We start from the raw sequence: 15682 nt of genomic DNA, 5'->3' as shown, positions 1-15682 counted from the left end.
TGTATTCTGGGATGGCTTAGCTCTACTTGTGACCTCTCTTCACCTAAACTGCTGTCTCTAAACCAGCCACGGGAAGGTGTGGAAGAGGGAACATGCCGGAGAGGGGGAAGAGGATTGGGGAAATAACAGCCATGGGGATGGGGGCAAGCAAAGGAGTTAAGCATTGTTTCACAGGTCATCAGTCAGACAGAGCTGTCTTATGCCTGGTACACACCATGCAGTTTCCGTCAGATAGATGGGTCAAATTGATTACTTCCAACAGGTCCGATCTGATTTCCGTATGTTTTTCTGATCGTTTTTGTATAGAAGTGATTGGAAAATTGATCAGAAAAATGATCGGAAATCAGATCTGATCTGTCAATAAACCAGGTTGTTGTATGGGGGCTGGGTGATGGTATTGTTTTTGAAATAATAAGTGCTATTATCTTCAAAATGAAAGCAGCACAAATCTTAATTTTTGCAGCACAAATGGGCACAAACGTAGCACTAACTAAACATGATGGAATTTTTATTTGTGTTGATTGTATGGGGGGCATCTTCAGGGAACCAAGAGAGGGGTGTGAAGCAAGAGAAAACAGCTGTATCCCATTCCTGTCAGCTCGCTGTTGGGGGCCACCTACAAACAGAAAATTGAATGTAAGAGAGTGAAGAAGGTGCAAAAAGGCTGTCATCGTGATTACATTTATTACAGGTTTGATTATATAGAATGTATATGTAAGAAACAGTGCATATATGGGTACAGGACCTGGCCATGTACCTTTGCTGGGAATTTTACCTTATAGGAGGCATAGCCATCTCCTTTGCCAAACAAGATGGTGTGCCTTCATATGATGCAACTGTATGGGTTACTCATATACTGTCCCTGGATAAACTGGGGGCTCTGCCCGGGTATAAGGCATCCAGATGTGTCACACAGGGCAGCACCACGTGAAACAGTCTGCCTGTCAATGTGCAGGAAGCCGTAGCTAGTTGACTAGATATTAGCCACGTGCGTCAGAAGAAGCCGAAAGCAGATAACAGGCGAGCAAAGGGCAGTGCTTCTGTTTCTATTGCAGTGTAATCAACTAATCATATTTTCCAAGCATTCAACCAAAGTCCAAAAACCTGATTTATAAGCTCAGAATTCAGTACTTTAACGGAAATACCTCATAGCAGAACATAATAGATTTTTCAGGAAGCCCATCTGTACTTTAATTATCAGGGTTCCACCATCAAAAACACTTCCTATATCTGTATATATTGCTGCAGTATATTGCTGCATGTTGGTGTGTAACTCTGCCCTTCCAGTCATCTGTAACCTAGATCTGCAAACTTGGCTCTCCAGGAACTACAAGTCCCACAATGCATTGCGGGAGTCTTACAGCCACAGTCATGATTCATAAAGGCAAATGCATTATGGGACTTGTAGTTCTTTAACAGCTGGAGAGCCAAGTTTTCAGATCACTGACCTAGACTATGATGTCATGCAGCCTTCTCCCCCAGAGCACTGTGGGAGCTCATGTGATTTCCCGCTCACTTCACCGATTGAAAAAAAAGAAAGAAAAAAAAAGCATTACACAGTGATTCCCCTTTCCAGCAGTAAAAATCTCTCACTGATAAATTTAACAATGTACAGTAAATCAGGGGCGAGATAAGATTTTACAATAGGCAATTATGGATTATATACAGAGAGTATCCTACTTAGAAATGACCCGTAACAACGCTTCATATGTACAAAGTTGTCTTCATGTACGTTTTTTGTTACCTGTACTTGTTACAATATAATTATCAGGGCCGGTTCTAAACTTTTTGCTGCCTGAGGCAAACCTGTGTGAATGCTCCATCCCCCATTTGGAATGATTGCATAGCACCCGACAGTTTGCATGGCACTCTATAGCTGCGGTGCTGCCTAAAACCCCTTCCCCCCTCAGTATAGGTAGGTAGGTAGCCAGGCATAGATGTACCCTGTATATGAAGCCAGATATAGGTGGCCCCAGTATAGGTTAACCAGGTATAGATGCCCCCAGTATAGGTTAGCCAGGTATAGTTCTACCCAGCATAGGTAGCCAGGCATAGTTGCCCCCAGTATAGGTTAACCAGGCATAGTTTCCCCCAGTATAGGTTAACCAGGTATAGATGTCCCCAATATTGGTTAGCCAGGCATATGTGCCCCCAATATAGGTAGCCAGGTATTGTTGCCCCTGTATAGGTCAGTCAGGTATAGTTGCCCCAGTATAGGTTGCCAGGTATAGTTGCCCTCAGTATAGGTAGCCAGTATAGTTGCCCCTAGTATGGAAAGCCGGGTAGGTACCCCCAGCAGATAGCCAGTATAGTTGCCCCAAGTATAGGCAGCCAGTATAGTTGCCCCCAGTATATGCAAACAGTATAGTTGCCCCCAGTATAGGCAGCCAGTATAGTTGCCCCCAGTATAGGCAGCCAGTTTAATTGCCCCCACTCAGTATATGTTAGCTAGGTAGGTGCCCCAGTAGGTAACCAGCCTGCTCTCCTTCCCTACTGGCAGCCGACGCTCGTTACCTCCCTTTCCACCGCTAATGGGAGCCTCTCTCCTGTTTCCTCATCACAGCGGCGCTGTGGGTCACACTAATCTGAGTTCTATTGGCGAGGGCCGGACCGGGGACTCTAGTAGTGGAGGCGGCCGCGGACTCAGTCACAAGGTAACAAGCGGCGACCGTGGGGTTGGAGGGGGCGAGCAGAATGCGACTACCCAGTCTCTGCCACCATATATTTTTAAGTGCGATACCACGTTTCCTCCCCCCCCCCCCCCTTCATCATGCTACAAACGTAAGAAAAAAAATCCAGATTTTCAAATGTTCAATTGACTTTACATGTATAGCGGACAGTGCTCTTTTCCCATAGTGCAGCAAGAACACACAATATGGGCAAGTGTGGTCCCTTTCTCAGGAGGCCTGATCATATAGAGGTGATATATGGTGATGGATCATTAACATGGTGGGGCAACTTTACAATTGCAAAACTCAAGCATCTTGTTTCAGTTAAAGAAGAACTCTACAAGGTTTAATTGCAAAAGGAATTAAACAGGAATCACATTTGTAATTTATACCAATCATTTTTTTTGTCCTTTAAAACTTACAAGCTACAAACCTGTTGAATAGTGTTGAGACTTTTGTCTTCAAGAATAAATTTGACTAAAGCAGACCAAAAACTACACAATATCTTTTTTTTTTTGTACAGATTTATTAGAATGTTAGATACAATAAAAATATTCATTCGGACAAAACTTTATATAAAATAACAACAACTCACAGGATGAAGAGAGGGCAAGATTAAGTCACAAGGCCAATTCCTGATTGATTTCAGTATGAAATTGATCGGGAATTGACCTGTGGCGTATGGGCAGCTGACCGATCTATCTCTGATCAGAATAGATTTGTCTCTTGGTCAAATCTGCCCATCATCGCTAGGTGTAAGGCCACCTTTAATTTGAAGGAATACCACTTCGTGAATCCTTATTATATGCTTACAGAGTTATAACAATGAACTGGATTACACCACTACCTCCCTGTGATATCCAAATAGCTACTACAGGTGAATAAGGTGCTACCCTTTAATAAACTCGTGTATACACATCAGGGTTGTCCAGTGAAATTGTGAGAGAACGCGGAAAAGCCGCCGCGGGTGCTCAGAGCAAGGCGGCTGATTCCCCGTCCAACGCGGCAGGTTGCGTGCGTGGGCCTGCATCTGCTAGCATGACTGAACGCGGAGAAACCGCCGCATGTCCTGAGAACAAGGCGGCGGATTCCGCGTCCAACGTGGCGGTTTGCACGCATAGGCCTACATCTGACGGTATGGCTGAACGCGGAGAAACCGCCGCATGCTCTGATAGCGGTGCGGCTGGTTCCACGTCCAGCACAGCGGATGAGTTACAACACATGTCTGGTGTGGCTGGGACTGATAGTCCACACAGGTTCAGAAGGACGCGCGCGCGCGCTGAGAGGCAGAGCTTTTATGACAACCAGAAGGGAGTCAGCTGACCAAGCCGGTCAGCTGACCATTGCATCAGTTCTCATTGGTCCAGCACTTAGGGGAGGCGCTGGAGAGCGCTATAGTATATATACTGGGTGCTGGTCATTCCTCTGGTGTCTGTCGTTGCGATCACTACGTGGAAGCACTTAGACCTTTTGTCATTGTTGTGTTATTCTCTAGGCCAGTTCCTAGGTGTTGATGATCACGGACCTCACACCTCAGATTAGGAATACTGTATTTTATCTGTGTTATGCTCTAGACCAGTTCCAGGGTGTTGATGATCACGGACCTCACACCTCAGACTAGGAATATTGTATATCATCTGTGTTATCCTTCAGACTAGTTCCAGGGTGTTGATGACTACGGAACTCACACCCAAGACTAGGAATTAGCGTTACCATCTTGTCATATTCAGACTAGTTCCGGGGTGTTGATGATCAAGGAGCTCACACCTAAGTCTAGGTATTGTTTGATTATTTGTTATGACCTTCTGCTTTCCTGACCACTCTTCTGATCTCTGAGTTTGTACTTTACTATATCTGATTCTCCGTTGCCAAACCTTGCTTGCCTCAGGATTCCGTTTCAGTCTCTTGTCTCTGTATCTGACCTGTCTGTCTGTTGCCGACCTGGCTTGCCCGACCTCGAGAACGATCTCCTCTGTTTAGAGATAGTTCACAGATCTGTCAGTGACACTCCTCCATTGGTGTCACTCACACTCTGGTCCTTTCCACTCTCAGCCTGACTCCTCCTATTGGGGAACCTCAGGCCGTTGGAGGGAGCCTGTTCTTTGAGCAGTATCTCTTACTGCCTTGCACCCTCTATACGGGTGCTCTCCTCCAAGTATTACTGTTGCACCAAACACTCCTATTATTCAGGTGTCCAGCGGTTAGAGATATATCTGATTCTCGGTGATACTGCAGATCATCAATAATCGGGTATATATCTGTATTCTCGGTGATACTGCAGATCACCGATAATCAGATCCTCTCTGTGTTACACCGATCGTTACAGAAATATAACAAATGGGTAAACCCCCCCCCCCCCCCCTTTCAACAGTGACTACTGAATCAACATTCTGATATACTGGGACACTGACTTAAGGTATGGTAAACACTGTGTGTTCTAAAATTTGATGGTTCTACACTTGTTTTGCTTACTGATTCTGAACATAACCTTATAGTCTACATTCCGTATTTTATTCTAGTTTATTTTGACTTATTGCCTGTGCAATATTGCTAAGCGAAATGTATGTCTAGCATCTAAATATTAACAACAAATAGCTGTATCTTATGAATATACACCCTATGAACAATGGCCTCAATTCACTAAGATCATGCTGGTGATAATAAGGCAAGAGAAAACTTACCATAAATAATTTGGGGTTTGCCAAGGGGTTGTGGCCATGCAGTGCAAATGCTCAATTTTATCTTAATTTTTAATTGGCCTCACGCTCCATGTCATCTTGGTTCAAACAACGATTACTTTTATTGCACAAAACATGATTCAATTCACAAAAGGGCTCCTTTATTGGAACCAATACACAGGTATCAGTTAAAAACTTTTTTCTGCGCAGAAAGTTTCTACATTAAAACCACCAGAGCCTGCCCACATTACCCCTCAATAGATGCCGGGCTTGCGTGCATGAAGTCTGTCCTCAGACTATTATGCTCCATGCACCCAAGCCCAGGCCACCCAACTGTCATTCAACAGCACACCACCAAACACACAGCAGCTGCCTCCCCCTATTTGGGATAAGTCCTTTCAGGATATAAAGCACAAGGCTGCAGCACAAATAGGTTAGCCGGTTTAAGCACAAAAAGGCAGGTTAGTAGACTTGGCAAGCCACATAGAGACAATGCTGCCCAGACATCTTTCTTCCAGCATTAATCATGGATTATTATACTTGCGTTAGTCCACAGGGTATAGCTTCTCCCAACTGGATGCCAGAGCTTCTTTCGTCAGATGGTCTGTGGCTGTTACTGTTAAGGGCAATCTCATATCGATCGCATTCCTTGTATGGGAGCTCAATCTCCTCCTGGCGCTTCCCAATGTTTCACCCCAGTGCCACCTCACACGTGCCCCCTGTTTATGGGTTGCTGCACTCGGCTGCCATCACCCTCTCATGTCTTTTAGTTAGCGCTTGCTGTTGCCGGCTGGCTGTGTCAGTGTATGGTGGCGGGGGACGCTAGTACAGCATGGTACGGGGTCAGGCTCCTCCCACCGACCAGTTTCGCGTCACATGACGCTTCATCAGGGCGTCCCGCCACCATACACTGACACAGCCAGCCGGCAACAGCAAGCGCTAACTAAAAGACATGAGAGGGTGATGGCAGCCGAGTGCAGCAACCCATAAACAGGGGGCACGTGTGAGGTGGCACTGCGGTGAAACATTGGGAAGCGCCAGGAGGAGATTGAGCTCCCATACAAGGAATGCGATCAATATGAGATTGCCCTTAACAGAGTAAAATGCAATATAAAGTACTTTTTGTCTTATGTCGTTATAACTTACAGTAGGTAGTGTCCAGACGTCTGAACGATGGGACGTCCAAACGACCCGTCGTTTAAAAAAATCCGACGTGTGTATTGGTCTTAAAGGAGTCATCAGGGGATATTTAAGAAAATGAGTGCTACTTACTGGGGGCTTCCTCCAGCTCTAAGCTCCCAGGACGTCCCTCGCCGCAGCTCTGCCTTCAGCCGATCGCCGCAGGTCTGTCCCGGTCCCCGGCGATGACGTCAGAGCGACCTCCAGGTCGCTCTGTACTGCGCCTGCGCTAGCGGCGCTGTCAATCACCGCCACGTGGGCCGGAGCGGACTGCGCAGGCGCAGAACTACTGCGCCTGAGAGAGTTATCTTATCACTTCAGTCCTTAAAGCGGATCCGAGATGAAAAACTAACTATAACAAGTAACTTGTCAATATATCTTATCTAAAGTTTAGATAGTTTACAAAGCAAATCTAGCTGCAAACAGCTTTAATGGAAAATGATTATTTCTTCCTGTGATACAATGACAGCAGCCATGTTGTTTGTAAACATTACACAGAGGCAGGCTTATCTGTATCTTGAGCACTCAGCCCCCTCCTCCCCTCTGCCTCTGAAATCTCTGGCTAGTAACACCTCCTCCTCCTGCCCAGACTGAGCTCCCATGAGCCCTTGCTACTGACAAGGCCCTCTGAAAACCTGTGGGCGTGGTTTATTTAGTTTATAGAGAATTAGAGTATTAAAACAAAAACAAAAAAGTATTTGGCTTGAGGAATGCCCTATAAACAATAGGAAAGGAACCCAATTATGCAATGTGTAAAAGTTCCACCTCGGATCCGCTTTAAAGGCGCGTACACACGCCTGATTCCTTCAAACGACGGGTCGTCAGACCCACCCACGGGGCGGCCGTTCTGACGACCGTTTCCCCGTGTGTACTGTCTGTCGGCAGTGGAATGAAAACAAAACATAATTGTATCTCCTCTAGGGTTGGGGATCATAAGCTGAAGGATCTTTCCAGTGCAGATCAGAGTACTGTGTTTAGCTAATTGAATGCTGTTCTGCTACAATTCTTTTAGTAGTAGGTTAAAAGGAAACCAGAGCTGTCAAATAATGATACTTACCCGCAGCTTCCTCTAGTAGCATAAGGCTCACCTGAGTCCCTCGCCGCCCTCCCACGGTCTGTCATTCAGCTGCGATCAGCCCCGGTAAGTGGCTCGGTTGCGCCAGTCGTGGTCTTCCACGCATGCGCAGGAGGTCTGCGCATGCGCAGAAGACCATGACTGACGGAACTGAACCTGTTAACGGGGCTAATCGCAGCTGAATGGCAGACCGTGGGGGGGCAGCGAGGGACTCAGAGGAGCTTATGTTGCTGGAGGAAGCTGCGGGTAAGTATCAAATCTTCATTATTTGACAGCTCTGGTACACTTTAAAGCTGTAAGTATTTTTTTTTTAGAGCAAAGAGGAAAAATGAAAAATTTTAGTCCACTTTAAAGAGGAACTGTACTGATAACAACATAATTAATAAAATGGCTTATCTTTATTCATTTATAAATAATTTAGTCAGTGTTTGCCCATTGTAAAATCTATCCTTACCTCTTCCTCATCCTGATTTACATTCTGAAATTTATCACAGGAGGTGACATATTTACTGCTGCCAGGTGCTTCACTGTGGAATGTTTGTATATGTCACTATGGCGCCACTTAAAAAAGCATTAAACCTATTAGACCTATATTGTGAAGAATTTTAAATACTATGCATACATATAAATGTACATTTCTCACAGAGTAAAATGCAATATAAAGTACTTTTTGTCTTATGTCGCTATCACTTACAGTAGGTAGTGATCTATCAGGTTTTGAACTAGTCCATTTCCTTAGGAGAGATGCTCAGTTACTCCTTTATTTACAAAAGCACTTACTGAATGTTAGTTGCTCAGTCTAACTGCCAAAATAGCGTGCAAGCAAGTCGAGAGGCTGACTGACATCTTTGTATAGATCATATCAAAAGAAGTGCTTTTATAAAGTATAAAGGCATTGCTGAGAATCTCCCATGAGAAGTAGGACTAGTCCAAAATCTGTCAGATTTGTCAGTTTTTTAATACCTACTGTGAGGGGCAGCAACATAGGAAAAACAATTTATAGTGCATTTAGCGCTGGGAGAAATGTATATTTTATGTGTGTGTATACAGTATTACATTTTAACATTTTTTTTTGCAATAGTGTCCTTTAATTGAGTATGTGCGTACTGTATGTAGGAATACAAATACATTTGGAAGGTTGCATTGTGCTGCTCTTTTACATTACTGTTCTGAGATATTTTACCATTTCCTTTCTTGGTTAAATAACAAAAGGCCATGTGAGCAGGTTTTCCTCAGTGCAGCAAGTGGAAAACACTTCAGGCATGAGTGAGCATGATGTGAGGCAAGTGAGAGGGAAGAAAGGCCTCAGGACACAGGAGATCTGTAGAAATGGTCACAGACATGAAACACTCCAGAAGGAAAAGAGAGTATCTGAGGCCTGGCAGCTGGAATGTCACTCGCTCCTATTGCTATGGTGAAGATTGAAGAAAACAATCCTTGGCTCAGGAGAGACAGAAATGCTTGTGAGAAGTAGAAAAAAAAAAGTGTTGGAAAGGTCACGTCAGGCAAGGTGTTACAAGTACTGGATTGTTAGTTTACAAACTCTGTGTACAGTGTAAGCTGGTCAAACCCTGAAAGATCTCTCCCTGCGAATGACTGGAACGGCCCCTCCTGTCAGCAGATACATGGATGTGACAATTGCTTACCCCTTATGCAGTTTCTAGGTTAAAATGCACCCAGGGCGAGGGTGTAAAAATTGCTCCCCCCCCCCCCCCCCCGAGCAAGGTATGGATGGGTGCCCGCAGTATAGGTTAGCCAGGTCTAGTTGCACTTAGTATAGGTCCCCCCAGTATAGGTAGCCAAGCATAGGTAACCAAGTATAGTTGCCCCCGCTATAGGTTAGCCAGGTAGGTGCCTCCAGTATAGGTAGCCAGTATAGTTGCCCCCAGTATAGGTTAGATAGGCAGGCGCCCCCGGTATAAGTTAGATAGGTAGGTGCCCCAGTACAGGTTAGCTAGGTGGGTGCCTCTAATATAGGTAGCCAGAATAGTTGCCCCCAGCATAGGTTAGATAGGTAGGTGCCCCCAGTATAGGTTATTTAGGTAGGTGCCTGCAATATAGGTAGCCAGTATAGTTGCCACCTGTATAGGCTAGCTAGGTAGGTGCCCCCAATACAGGTTAGATAAGTACCCCCAGTATAGGTTGGATAGGTAGCTGCCCCCCAGTGTAGGTTAGATAGGTAGCTGCCCTCCAGTGTAGGTTAGTTGGTAGCTGCCCCCCAGTGTAAGTTAGATTAGGTAGGTGCCCCCCAGTGTAGGTTAGATAGGTAGCTGCCCCCCAGCGTAGGTTAGATTAGGTAGCTGCCCCCCAGTATAGGTTAGATAGGTAGCTGCCCCCCAGTATAGGTTAGATAGGTAGCTGCCCCCCAGTGTAGGTTAGATTAGGTAGGTGCCCCCCCCCCCAGTATAGGTTAGATAGGTAGCTGCTCCCCAGCGTAGGTTAGATTAGGTAGCTGCCCCCCAGTATAGGTTAGATTAGGTAGGTTCCCCCCCCTAGTATAGGTTAGATAGGTAGCTGCCCCCCAGTGTAGGTTAGATAGGTAGCTGCCCCCCAGTGTAGGTTAGATAGGTAGCTGCCCCCCAGTGTAGGTTAGATAGGTAGCTGCCCCCCAGTGTATGTTAGATTAGGTAGGTGCCCCCCAGTATAGGTTAGATTAGGTAGCTGCCCCCCAGTGTAGGTTAGATTAGGTAGGTGCCCCCCAGTATAGGTTAGATTAGGTAGGTGCCCCCCCCAGTATAGGTTAGATAGGTAGCTGCCCCCCAGTGTAGGTTAGATAGGTAGCTGCCCCCCAGTGTAGGTTAGATAGGTAGCTGCCCCCAGTGTAGGTTAGATAGGTAGCTGCCCCCCAGTGTAGGTTAAATTAGGTAGGTGCCCCCCAGTGTAGGTGAGATTAGGTAGGTGCCCCCCAGTGTAGGTAAGATTAGGTAGGTGCCCCTCAGTATAGGTTAGATAGGTAGCTGCCCCCCAGCGTAAGTTAGATTAGGTAGGTGCCCCCCAGCGTAGGTTAGATTAGGTAGGTGCCCCCCAGTATAGGTTAGATAGGTAGCTGCCCCCCTATAATGGAGGGGGGAGCTGGAGCCGCGGGGAGGGCAGCCCTCTCTCTCCCCTCCCGGGTCGCCCTCCGTGCTCCCCCCCTCCAGACTGCAGAGTAATGCGCAGGGAGCGCTGTATACAACATACAGGACAGTTTCTAGGCTAAATTGCACCCAGGGCGAGGCTGTAAAAATTGTGACCCCCACCCCCGTGGACTAGCGGACCCTAACTCTTTAAGGACAGTCACTCAGCCACAGGTCACAAGCAGATCGGCCTACTTACTAGTGACCAGCCGCCCATCCAGGAGGAAGCAGGGACCAGGAAAACACACAGGCGAAGAGATCCCGGAAAGCAGACTCCTCCATGGGCGACGCGCACTGACAGCCTGCAGTACCGCTACAGGACATCAGGTGTCATCACGCAGTGGTTACGTGATGATGACCTGACGTCTGACACAGGCAGCCTAGGAGGAGCCAAAGAAGGTGATCACGCTGGTAATCATCTTCTTCGATTTGGCTGCACCGCGTATCACCAGCTCCCTAGCAGTTATGTCCTTTTGCCTGCGCCCTCCTTCTACTTGCCAGTCTGCGCCCAGGGCGGTCGCCCTGCCTGCACTGCCCAAGAAACGGCCCTGTCTGTCAGTCTCTAAAATCAATTCTAACAGGAATAGAGTCTAAAAAGGCTTATTAGCCAAAAAGCGTACGCCTTTTCTTTTAATTTAGCTAATATATATGTCAACCTGATTAAAAACTTCTCTAAAATGAAGTGGAAGAAGATTTTTTTCTCGATTTCCTATGTGGAATTTTTACAGCTATGTGAGTTTTTTTGTAGTTTGGCTCAAATTGCCTCATGGCATCTCAATGGGATAAATTAGTCTTGCTCTGATTTTCTTTCTGGGATGGAAATGTTTCCTCCTCACACAGCTCCCATGTACTGTACTGTAGATGCAATTTGTACAGCTCCTTACTAATGATGGGCTCCTGCACTCCGACGCCAGCAGTGTCCAGAGCTGTCAGAAGGTCATGTGGTAAATTCTGATATTGTTACAGACTTCTGTCAGCATCTTCTGTGGGAAGCAAGAAATTTGGGTGCTGGAGGTGCTGCAGAAGTTTGGGCGACGCTGTAGGCGCCCATAGTAATATCATCTATGGTGGGAAATTTGGTGAAGGAGGCTCCCGATAAAATAGCGGGTGCTGAGGCCAGACGCTATTTGTAGCTGCAGTAGCTGACCGCCATCTGGCAGCGTGCTTGCAGTGGCGTGGGGAGGGGGGGGGGGCGGTGTGTCTTGAGGTTAGGCACCAGTGGGAGGGTATTTCTAGGTTAGGCGGCAGTGTGTGTGTGGTGGTGGGGGGTCAAGGTTAGGCATCAGTGCAGGGGGAGGGTTGGTTAGAATTAGTCATTGGAGGGGGGGTAGTTAGGGTTGGGCATCTTCCGCAAGTTGCCCACCTTGCCATGGTCTGTTGTGGTGATTACCCCAGGATTTTGCCCCCAAGCAAAATTGTCATGGGGCCCCCTAACCCCCCCTCTATGTGGACAGGTACACAAATAGCCCCCCATCCACTCCGCACGTAGCAGTCACAAATATCCTTCCCCCCACTAACCCTTCCCTCTGGAAGAGTAGCACAGGAAGCAGTGTTATATTAACTTGCTCCAGTACTGTGTTGTGTCCTCTCTTCCTCCTGGCCGCCTCTTACTCTATGCTTGCAGCAGGATGCTGGGAAGAAGGGGAGACCCAACACAGTTCTAAAGATACCTTAAGGCTCTGTTCCCACGTGTGCCACTGCGGCTAGCAGGAGTGGACAGTGTAGTGTTCGCTCCGATGGTCCGCTGTGGTCTGGCTGTAACCCAGGGTAATTGCATTACCACCACAGGCTATGTGTGGAACGCATCCGCCTGGCCCAGGATTATCGTGGATTGCACAGAAGTGCAGACTGCTTACTGTAGTGTAATGGAACCACGGATCAGTTTAGCAATAAGCGGAGAACTAGGGCTGTGGAGTCGGACTCCGAATCCTCAGTTTATGAAACCACCGACTGATTCCAACTCCAGGTACCCAAAATTACTCCGACTCCGACTCCTTAGTCTAATTTTTACAAAAGCTATGGATTTGGTTAAAAAAATCATCCGACTCCTCACTTTATTGAAACCACCGACTCCATCTCCAGGTACCCAAAATTGCTCCGACTCCACAGCCCTGTGGAGAACGGACAAAAAATATCTGTTCTCAGCTTAAGTGGGAAAACAGCCTTACAATATTGGGCTTTAAACATTAGAAACATTTTTCATTAAAGCGGTATTGTCACCATAAAAATCAAATTTCAACAGCAACTGGTCTGAGTGTATTAAGTGATACAGATGCTAATCCTGCATTCAAAACTTGCAAAACTTTTTCTGCTGTCATGGTTTGGAGTTATCACATACTTTATGAGCCCTAGCCCTAGTGCCAAGCAGTGCCAAAGAGTTGAATGCTGGGAGTTATTTTTATCTATAATATATTACTCCTCTTCCATTTATTTCCTTGCCTAGCTTTCTCATCTGAAACACCTCTGCTCACTTGTGTTTACAAGCAAGGCTGAGGTGACTCAGCTATTGGAGGATAAGACAGTGCAGTTGTTAGTATACACCTCAGTGGGAGTGTCTGAAGTCTCTGGGAGGAGGGCAGCTAATGAATACACAATGAGCAAGAGAAGGGAGGGGAGAAAACAAGATTCAGGGAGGATATGATGTCAGCATTAGCTTGGCAAGATGGCCACTGCCTAGAATAGGATTTTCTGCTTTTCCTTTATAAAATTCACAGGAATCAGTACGTGGATAGCACAATACATCTGTTATGCAAGTAGAAGTAGTATTTATCTACTTATATATGTGTTTTTTATTTCTAGGTTAACATGGGTGTCGCTTGTTTAATGCAAACCTGTCAGAGCACTTGGCATTTGTAAACAGAGGCTGTTGCTTCAAGCAGAACCTAAGTCAAATAAAGAAGGCAGTTTATCATACAGCAGTGTCATAGCAGTATCTAGGCTTAAAGCCCTTCCTTATCACATAAAACCGTTTTTTTAAACATAGTTACGGTAAGTTTTTGAAAAGAAACTGCCTTCCGTTCATTTATTTCCCTCCCCCATACTGCGCTCCTGGATACCAGGGGCCTATTCATAACATAAACATTGCGCACTGCTTAGTTTCGGTAATCACCAGAACCATAGCAGTAGTTGTGCTGAAATAATACTTTTTCAGGTCGCCATATTTAAAATGTGTCAATCAGCCTGAATGATGACCACTTTTCTTAAGAAAGCAGTCTGTCACTGTCATAGTGGTAGTTGTGTTTTTGCCCTGCCTTATAGGTGATTGAAACACTTTTGTACATAGTTTGTAGATGTGTTTGATAGCTGTCGTATTGCTGTAGAGAACCCGGGCTGAATGTAGACCTGAGATGTGGCTTCTTGCTAGTGGTCAGTTTGCCTGTGTTCACACATGTCCTTCCCCATACATTGCTCCAGGCAACTGTTTATAAAGATGCCCAGGTCCATTTTTGGGCATAGGCAAACTAGGTAGGTGCCCAGTGTGACACCTACAGGAAGAGACACCACAGCGATATCTGTAACCAACTGTTCTTCATGGAATTCTAATGTCCTTCTGCTAAAGGGCGTGGTTGGTCATTTTAACCCATAAAGGGTGTGGTTAAATGAATTTGAGGCACCAAAAAATAATTAAAAACAGGTAAAGGATTGTTTACCCAAAGATGGATGTCTAAACTGATGTTTAGAACATAAATGGCTTTATTTGCAAAACCAAGGACAACGTGTTTTGTGGGCAACAACACCTACTTTCATCATTTCTCAGCAATGAAATGGAAGTGAAAAAAATCATAGGCAAATCTAGATGTTCAGCAAGACCCATTGGCCTCCTTGTACCTGACAATGCTCCTCGGATAGTGATTAATTTTGGGGCTGAATGTATGGATTTTGAAATCGGGCATCAAAGTTCCGGCTATCGGGGAAGCAGTTTTAAGCAGTAGTAGGCCAGCTGTAGGGGAGAGGTAATAGGCCAGCTGTGTGATACCGGAGCATTGGGAGAGGTAAAAGAGGGCTAGTGTGCGGGGAGAGGGGGGGTTGTAATTTGTAGGTGAGGGTAGGTTAATGTTAAGAGTAGGTGGGAAATGGATAGTGTTAGGAGTAGGAGGGGGTGGTTAGTGTTAGGAGTAGGAGGGGTTAGTTAGGAGTAGGCGGTGGGAGGTTAATGTTAGGAGTAAGTGGGTGGAGGTTAGTGTTAGAAGTAGTTGGGGAGAGGTTAGTGTTAGGAGTAGGTGGAGGGAGAGGTTAGTGATAGTAGTAAGTGGGGGTGGTTAGTGTTAGGAGTAGGTGGGTGGAGGTTAGTTTTAGGAGTAGGTGGTGGGAGGTTAGTGTTAGGAGTAGGTGAGGTTAGTGTTAGAAGTAGTTGGGGAGAGGTTAGTGTTAGGAGTAGGTGGTGGTAGATTAGTGATAGTAGTAAGTGGGGGTGGTTAGTGTTAGGAGTAGGTGGGGAATGTTAGTGTTAGGAGTAGAAGCAGGTGAAAGGTTACTGTTAGGCGTAGGAAGCAGGTGGTTAGTGTTAGGAGTAGGTGGAGGGAGGTTAGTGTTAGGAGTAGGTGGGGAGAGGTTAGTGTTAGGCGTAGGAAGCAGGTGGTTAGTGTTAGGAGTAGGTGGCGGGAGGTTAGTGTCAGGAGTTAAATGTGCAAGGCTAGTGTTAGGAGTAGGTGGGGGCGATTAGTGTTAGGAGTAGGTGGGGGTTGTTTAGTGTTAGGAGAAGGTGGGGTGTATAGTGTTGGGGTAATGTGTGCTAGGGTGGTTAGTTTTAGGAGGAGTAGGTGGAGGGAGGTTAGTGTTAGGAGTAAGTGAGGGGAGGGTAGTGTTAGGAGTAAGTGGGAAGAGGATAGTGTTAGCAGTAGGTGGGGTGTGCTTAGTGTTAGGAGTAGATGGGGAGGTTAGTGTGAGGGGTAGATGGGGAAGTTAGTGTTAGGAGTAGGTGGAGGAGGTTAGTGTTAGGTATAGGTGGGGGAGGTTAGTGTTAGG

Source organism: Hyperolius riggenbachi, chromosome 4, assembly GCF_040937935.1.
Source record: "Hyperolius riggenbachi isolate aHypRig1 chromosome 4, aHypRig1.pri, whole genome shotgun sequence".
Taxonomy (NCBI): Eukaryota; Metazoa; Chordata; class Amphibia; order Anura; family Hyperoliidae; genus Hyperolius; species Hyperolius riggenbachi.
Note: the sequence above shows the minus strand (reverse complement) of the source record.